General features: G+C 38.0%; 1 non-coding gene across 1 annotated transcript; it reads right to left on the reverse strand.

Moving 5' to 3' along the window:
- Positions 1-1868: 1868 nt before the first annotated feature.
- LOC128281952 (small nucleolar RNA R71) lies at positions 1869-1975 on the reverse strand. Its single transcript, XR_008272247.1, has one exon. It is a non-coding gene; the product is annotated as a small nucleolar RNA R71 (small nucleolar RNA).
- Between the last annotated feature and the right edge of the window lie 7276 nt (positions 1976-9251).

The raw sequence follows: 9251 nt of genomic DNA on the forward strand, positions 1-9251 counted from the left end.
TCCATACGGGTAAACCACACGCCCGTGTGAAGCACACAGGCAAACCACACGCCCGTGTGTCATGGCCGTGTCAACTAAGAACCAACTTAGTATTGCACACGGCTTGAGCACCTTCATACGAGCGTAGCTCACGGCCGTGTCCCTGCCGAGCCCAAGCCTAGTTCTATTCGGAAAAGGGCACTTTTGAGGGTTTTGAAGCATTCTAAAGCCTATATAAACACCCTAGAAGAGGATTAGGGGTGACATACAGAGTTGGAGGTAGAAAATACTCGAGAATAGCCATCGGAATCACCTCGGAGCCAGGATATATATCAAGACTGAAGATTTCTATCCAATTTCCTAGAAGTTCTTTGGGTTTCTTTATGTTTTGTTGTTTTCCAAACTTTGAGATGTTTTCCATTATTATTATGAACTAAACTTCCTAAATACCTAAGGGAGATGAACCCTTGACGAATCTTATTACTATTTGAATCATATGATAAAGACTTATTCTTATTCTTAATTGTGAGTTCTAAATTCTTATTTTAATATTCCAGGGTATTAATTCAGGTTTTGATATGCTTATTCAGTGGAGCAAAAGTCCCTGTTTAAGAGTAGATCATTCATAATTAAGTGGAGTTGAATGCAATCCTAGAGATAGGACGACATAAATCTGCCGGATTAGAGTCAAATCTAATAAGGGAATCCATATATCGAGTTAATGCGACAATAGGGGTTTTAGTTAGAAAGAGATTTCAATTAATCAACCTAAAGTCAGTTGTTCTTAGTCTCGAGAGAGATATTAACATAAATTAGGGATTTCTACGGATTAAGTTGAGTGAATAAATTGTCTAATTCAGAAGTAATAAGTGAAGTCTGGGTGGATTCTTCCTTGGGTATTGTTTTTTCCATCGTTTTTTCCTGGTTTTTCCTAAAGCATTTTCCAAACTTCATCTTTGTCGTCATCTTAGTTAATTAGATAATTAGTTTTAGTTTAAAAACACACTTTAATTCTTAGGCTAGATAATAAAAAGATAGTAATTACTAGTACTTTTAATCCTCGTGGATACGATATTTCCAGTCCCACCAGAACTATACTACTATTCGATAGGTGTGCTTGCCTTAGTCGAATTTATAGTTAGTTTGACAACCATCAAGTTTCTGACGTCGTTGCCAGGGACTAAGATATTAGGAACACTTAAATTTTTATTACTTTAGCCATTTTTTATTTTTATTGCAATTTAATTTTATTTTTGCGTAAATTACTAAATTTTCTTTTATTTACTTCAGGCAGGCTTTTATAGTTTATGACTAGAAGAAACCTGTCAGGACCTTTACTTTTTGATAGTGAGATCGAAAGCATAGCTCGCAGAAACCAAAGAGAAATATGGTAAAGCCTACAATACATAGAGGAAGGACAAGAGGATGATATTCAAATCACAACCGAGGAGATGGTTGATAATCAAAATAATCAGTTATGTCTTGTGGCTATTGCAGACCCAGTAAATCAGAATCCAGCTCTTCGTACTATGTATGATTATGCTAATCCTACTTTAATAGGAGCTGAATCGAGTATAGTTAGACCTGCTATTGCTGTAAATAATTTTGAACTGAAACCTAACATGATTCAAATGATATAACAGTTTGTTCAGTTTAATGGTTTGCAGGACGAGGATCCAAACACTCATTTGGCGAATTTTCTAGAACTCTGCGACACTTTTAAGATCAATGGAATTTCTGACGATGCCATTTGCCTTCGGTTGTTTCTATTCTCATTGAGGAACAAAGCTAAAAAGTTGTTGAACTCGTTACCTCGAGGGTCAATCACAATTTGGGAACAAATGACCGAAATTTTTTTACTAAAATACTTTCCGCCGGTTAAAATGGCTAAATTGAGGAATAACATCTTTTCTTTTGTGCAGATGGATCTAGAAACTCTGTATGATGCATGGGAGAGATACAAGGACTTATTAAGAAGGTGCCCTCACCATGGGTTACCTCTATGGCTGTAGGTTCAGACTTTTTACAATGGTGTGAACCCCTCAACAAGGCAACTTATCGATGCAGCCGCCGGTGGAACATTGAACAACAAAACACCTGAAGAGGCTTATGAATTTATTGAAGAGATGTCACTGAATAACTATCAGTGGGAAGTCATGAGAACGAAGCCGACGAAAGCTGCTGGTGTTTTCAACCTTGACGTGGTTACTATGCTATCTAACCATGTAGAGCTTTTAAATAAAAATATTGACGGTTTGTATGGTTCTACTCAGGTACATCCAGTGATGAGGTGTGATTCAAGTGAAAGAGTACACACAGATTATCCAACCTTCAACCCTAGCACCGAGGAGGAACAATTTCAATATATGGGTAATAATAATTCTAGACCTCAAAATAACCCATACAGTAACACTTATAATGCAGGTTGGAGGAACCATCCTAATTTCTCGTGGGGTGGGCAAGGAAATCAATGGCCACAACATCCCTTAAGTTTTTAACAACCACCATACCTGCAGGAAAATAACCGAACCTTGAGGAGATACTAACGAAATTCATCTTGGTGTCAGAAACTTGTTTTTAAAATACTGAGACAACCCTTAAAAATCAGCAAGCATTGATTAAAGGGCTCAAAACTCAAATAGGACAACTTGCTAAGTTAATTTCCGAGCGACCACAAGGTAGCTTGCCGAGTAATACTAAAACTAACCCAATGGAGCAACTTAATGCGATTACTGTTCGAGAGGAAGAAGGGTTAGTTGAACTTGAACCAGAACCGAAGCAAGGACTTGTGGTAAGTAAAGGTAAGGATGAGGTGGACCACAGTGAGCAAAAATCGGTAAGTAGAGAATATAAACTCGTATGCCATACCCCACCGCGACAAGGGACAAACAATTTGGTAAATTCCTTAAATTATTAAAGAAATTACATATTAACTTACTGTTTGTTGGAGCTCTTTCGCAGATGCCAAACGTAGTTAAATTTTTAAAGGAGCTTTTAGCAAATAAGCGAAAGTTGGACGAAGTGTCGCATGTGGAGTTGAACGCAGTTTGCTCAGCCATTCTACAGAATAAGCTACCCAACAAATTGAAAGATCCAGGGAGTTTTACGACCCCTTGTTTAATTGGTAGTCTAAATGTTAACAATGCTTTGGCTGATTTAGGGGCAAGTATTAATGTCATGCCGTATAAAATGTTTAAACAACTAGGTCTTGGGAAACCCAAACAAACTAGGATGAGCATTCAATTAGCAGACAAATCAATAGGATTTCCTAGGGGTATTATTGAAGACGTACTTGTTAAAATCGATAAATTTATATTCCCAATTGATTTTGTTGTTCTAGACATAGAAGAAGTCAATAACGTGCCTTTCATTTTAAGAAGACCCTTTTTAGCAACTGCTAGAACTATCATTGATGTTGGCACATGTGAATTGATACTTCGTTTAGGTGATGACACGATTAAACTTTAAGCTCATCATTCTACTAAAATAATTCTGCTAAAATATCTAGTAATCGAGACGATTGTTTAAGTTCTATTAACCTGAAAAATGTTGCAACTAAACCTCATTTGCAGGACTCCCCTAGGAAGAACGTGATGGACCTGCAATCTAATCTATGCAACAAAAATAGAGAGACTCATGAAGAATGAAGGCTTCAGATCGATGAACTAGATAAATGGCGAACACATGTCAATGAGAAACCAAAAGCACACGATAAATCAAAGCGACACCTCGATAAGTGCAGGAATGAAACAGCGAAATTTAAGGCTGAGGATAAAGTATTGCTAGATGAAAAGGACCCCCTAATTGCTACCTTAGAGTTTAATACAAACGGAGCGACTCCCTTCACGGTACTGAATGTTTTCTCATACGGTGCAGTCGAGGTAAATCATTCTCAATTTGGCACTTTCAAGGAGAATATTACTTGACTTAAACTTTATGAGGAGAACAGGATTGATAGCAGAAGTGAGGAGTTTCAACTCCTCAATCCACCGTAATCATGCGAATGAGAGGTAAGTCGAGCTTAGACTCTAAATAAGCGCTTCTCGGGAGGTAACCCGGGCACTAACACCACTAATTCATTTATTTTAGCTATTTTTAGTTTTTTGTGTAGGTACAGTGGCCCACACGGCCTAGACACACGGGCATGTCCTTGGCCGTATGGAAACAAGGCTAAAAATTCCCCAAGTATTGAGCCACACAGCCATAAATTCAATCCACACGACCGTCCGACATGGCCGTGTAAAACACACGACCTAGACACACGGGCATGTCCAAGGCCATATGAAAACTGGAGCTAAGTTTTTAAATTTTAAATAAGTCAAGGAGCCACACGGGCAAGGCACACGGCCGTATGGCCCAACACAGGTCTCACACGGCCATGCCCCTTTTTAAACCCCCCAAACCCTACTTTTTTCTTCTTCTTTTTCACCAACCCTTTCCTCCCTTAGCCGCCGCAGCACTTCCCCCACACCGACGCCCGTTTTCGGCCTCCAGCACCATTGGCCGAACCTCTTCCTACCTTATCTCCCCCCTTTCTTTTTCTTTCTTTCCCCCCTCCTTTCTTCCCTTTCCTTTCTTTTCTTTTTCCTTTCCACTTACTTTCACCAACGCACAGCACGGCCTGACCTCCCGCGCCCGTGTCTCGTCCCTGTTCTCTACCGTCAGTGCTACCAGCTCTGACCACGGTCCTCCGACGACCGGCCACCACCACCGCATATAATGACAAACTCACGAGACTGCAGTTCTCGCTTCGAAAAAGTGGAAGAGTCCTAGCGCAACCTCCTCGAGCGCTTCGACCCAAGCTCGCCACCCTTTACTTCGGTTCTCGTCAGGCCTATAAGACAACCTGTTTCAGCTTTTATGAGTACGACTATTAGGAGTGGGCCGATGTATTGACTAGGCCGCTTTGGAGTAGGTCCAACTTGCTCACCTTATTCGTTTTCATCTCGATACCGTGCCATGGGATCGGTTCTTTGCAATCATCAAGCCCACATATTCAGAGCTGACATTGGAGTTCTGTACTACTTTTCACCTACAACACGTGATGAATACACATGACGAGGCTGGTACTATCATTTTCTGACTTGGTGAACTTGTCGTGCATATGAGTGTACTCGAATTCGGGGAAGCTTTGGGCCTCTACACGGAGAAGTTCATGGCTTCATCAAATTTCCTACAGCTTCATCGTCACATATACTATTCACCATCTTGTTATTAGACCGACCTTATGGCGAGAACAGTTCTCTATGACGCGAGTCGCTCGAAAGCGACTTCTCTCCCTCCAGCACTACGCTACATTCACGCCATCTTAGCCCACATTTGACTGGGAAGAGAGGGAGCACCGGAGTAGTTAGCACCACCGATGCCTACTTCCTATAGAGCATGACGACTGGCCATGTATTTGACTTGGCGTATTTTATCGCCCTCACCTTTCACCACTAGACGGATCTCCATAGGAGGGGCCCCATCTGCCTTGGCCCTTTCGTGACTTGCCTCGCTCGACACTTCGACCTTTTTGACACTCCGAAAATGTCATCGACACTCACATTAGTTGGCCAGATGTCTCCGCAGGGAATTTCCAGTATGATCCACATGCGGAAGATAGAGCGACGCCGTGAAGTCGACCCACCTCAATATAGACTTATCCAGTTGGCTGACCAGGATGAACCAGAGGACATTACTGACGATGTCCCTCCCTTTCACGAGGACCCACCCTCACCACCACCACCGCGTCACCAACCTCCTGTTGCCACTTTGACAAACTTATCCGAGCGATTAACTCGTTTTGAGCAGCAATGTTTTGAGCAATTCGACAGCATTGATGCCACTCTCTGACAGATTTGTCACCACCTTCATATCTCTTCTCCAGCGCCACCGGCTCACGACTCTGATGATGAGAACTTTTGAGTCCCTTTATTTTACTATTATTTTTATTTTTACTTTTCTTTTTATTTAAACTTTATTGTGTCTTATTTATTTTTCAAAGACTTATGGTTTTATATTTTAAACTCTTTTTATCTTTATGATTATTATCGCTTTATCCCCTAATTCTTTTCCACAATGGTGTTTTCTTTAGTACATCAGAATCATGCCTCTTATTCGGCTTCCTCTACAATTCTTGCTCTTGCTACTTTAAGGATCTCATCCAAATTTTCAGAGCAGATTCGCTTCTCCCCCTCTCTTATGATATTATGCTTATATTTTTATTAACTATCTTTGTACATTGAGGACAATGTACATCTTAAGTGTGGGGAGGTTATCTATGTGATTATTAGAAAATCATTGAATTTTTAAGCTTGTTCTTAAATAATTTTCTCATATCATTATTAGAGTAAATTTTGATCGATCTATGATTTTTATTGATATGTTTTGAATTAAATCATAAGTAACTATGCATTGATTGTTTAAACTTTAAGACATTAGAGAATCAAGTACGATAAGTTGAAACTTTTGAGAATTAAAATTGCTAGGTTGTTTCCCTAAATTGAGGTATTATCTTGAAATTTTGAATTTACAGGATTGACATCAAATACCCATAATTTCTGTGAGATTTTGAGCCTTTTAGAGCATATATCTTTCGTGCTCACTGATTTTATTAATTATGAGTGTGTCAACATTGATTTGTTATTCTAGAACTTGCATCGATTTTATATGTCGAGACCACACCATTGATTTGATATACTAAAATGATACCAATTTTCCCCCCATAAAAAGCCTACCTACACAATTGACCCTTAGTGAACCCCCCTGAGCTTAACAAACTATTTTTTTTAATTTACCCTAAAATTTAACCCTTTTATCATACTTTTTGATTCGTTAAGATTTTTTCCCATTTTATTGACTCCCTTTTTGTCGAGATTTGAATTGGTTAATTGCCTAACTATGTTCTTTCATTTGAATCATATAATTCTCTCTTATATAAATATTTGTTTTTATTCTTAAAAAAATACATACATACATACATATTGGTAGTAATTCTTTGTTTTTGAGCTTAAGTTTTTAATTTCATATTCTGAGAAGAAGCTCATGTTTATAGATGTTAGTTATTTTTCTAGTTAGGTAATATATCAAGTTAATCTCGATTCTAACCGTTTCTTTTCTAGCCTTTATCCACACCTTAACCCAAAGCCCCATTACAACCCTTCAAAGACCTTTTGATTTATGTATCATCTCATTTATAGTGGATGCAAGCCTATGGTAATAACTTTTCATGTTTGACTAATAAGTGCTTAATCATTGAACCTTAAACACATTGAGTAATTTGAGTGAACCTTTAGTGAGGATGTCATTCAATGTCAATTTAGAATTAAAGATAATTACTTAGATAAAAGGGGATGCCTATAATTTTATGATTGAAATGCTCAACTTTGACTATTTGAAACTTTAATGTTCTTTTCGTTAAATTTTCAAAGTGTGATTACTTGTGGATTATTTTGAAACATTATTGATGAGAATTATAAGTTGAGAAGAATTTATTTTGATTGTGAGTTGAGGATTTTGCTTGAGGACAAGTAAATGCTTAAGTGTGGGGATATTTGATAAACCGTAATTTATAAATATTTTTACCCTATGCTTGGTATATTTATGAATGATTTTTTCTTGGTTTTAGTGAATTCGATGCTCCTAATCCTTTAATTTCATATTTTATACTTAGGAGAGCTTAGGATAGTAAAAGGAGCGAGAAACGGGCCAAAAATGGACAAATTAAGCTTAAAATAGTGTTTCACACGGCCCAGGCACTTCCACACGGGTAAACCACACTCTCGTGTGAGGCACACGGGCAAATTACACGCCCGTGTGTCATAACTGTGTCGACTAAGAACCAACTTAGTATTGCACACGACCTGAGCACCTTCACACGGGCGTGGCACACGGCCGTGTCCCTGCTGAGCCCAAGCCTAGTTCTATTCAGAAAAGGACACTTTTGAGGGTTTTGAAGCATTCTAAAGCCTATATAAACACCCTAAAAGAGGATTAGAGGGGACACACAGAGTTGGAGGCAGAAAATGCTCGAGAATAGCCATCGGAATCACCTTGGAGCCAGGATCTACATCAAGACTGAAGATTTCCATCCAATTTCCTAGAAGTTCTTTGGGTTTCTTTATGTTTTGTTGTTTTCCAAACTTTGAGATGTTTTCCATTATTATTATGAACTAAACTCCCTAAATACCTAAGGGAGGTGAACCCTATGACGAATCTTATTAATATTTGAATTATATGGTAAAGACTTATTCTTATTCTTAATTGTGAGTTCTAAATTCTTGTTTTAATATTCCAAGATATTAATTCAGGTTTTGATGTGCTTACTCAATGGAGCAAAAGTCCCTGCTTAAGAGTAGATCATTCATAATTAAGCGGAGTTAAATGCAATCCTAGAGATAGGACGACATAAATCTGCTGGATTAAAGTCAAATCTAATAAGGGAATCCATATATCGAGTTAATGCGACAATAGGGGTTTTAATTAGAAAGAGATTTCAATTAATCAACCTAAAGTCAGTTGTTCTTAGTCTCGAGAGAGATATTAACATAAATTAGGGATTTCTACGGATTAAGTTGAGTGAATAAATTGTCTAATTCAGAAGTAATAAGTGAAGTCTGGGTGGATTCTTCCTTGGGTATTGTTTTTTCCATCGTTTTTTCCTGGTTTTTCCTAAAGCATTTTCCAAACTTCATCTTTGTCGTCATCTTAGTTAATTAGATAATTAGTTTTAGTTTAAAGACACACTTTAATTCTTAGGCTAGATAATGTATTGGTACTTAATCCCAAAGATTGAGACTTTATAATGTATTGATACTTAATCCCAAAGATTGAGACTTTATAAAGGTATCGATACAAATTGACTTGTGTCCAAAATTTTGTAAATGACAGAATTCCAAAATGATATCGATATTTAAGTTGATATCAGTACTTGTGTATTTTAACTTGGTTTTTGAATCATCGAAGTTAAAGACGGTATCAATGTCTGACCTAGGTATCGATACCTATGCTCAAACTTTGAAAAGTTTACAGTTTGATCCTTGTTCATGCTCGAGGACAACTTTAGAGCTTTCACAAGCTTCGCTAAGTCTTGGTTTTGTTCGTAAATCATATTGTACATGAAGTTAAAAAATGTATTGAATTCATAATAAATTAATTACTATGAACTGTGAGTTATTGCTCTGGTAATGATAGTAACATCCCGTAGATCGGGTCTTATGACTGGCTCAAGTCCTATGACTGGACCGGGTGAAGGGTGTTACACATGTGACCAATGGTAGAGTGTAACGTGT

This window comes from Gossypium arboreum, chromosome 1 (genome assembly GCF_025698485.1).
Source record: "Gossypium arboreum isolate Shixiya-1 chromosome 1, ASM2569848v2, whole genome shotgun sequence".
Classification (NCBI taxonomy): domain Eukaryota; kingdom Viridiplantae; phylum Streptophyta; class Magnoliopsida; order Malvales; family Malvaceae; genus Gossypium; species Gossypium arboreum.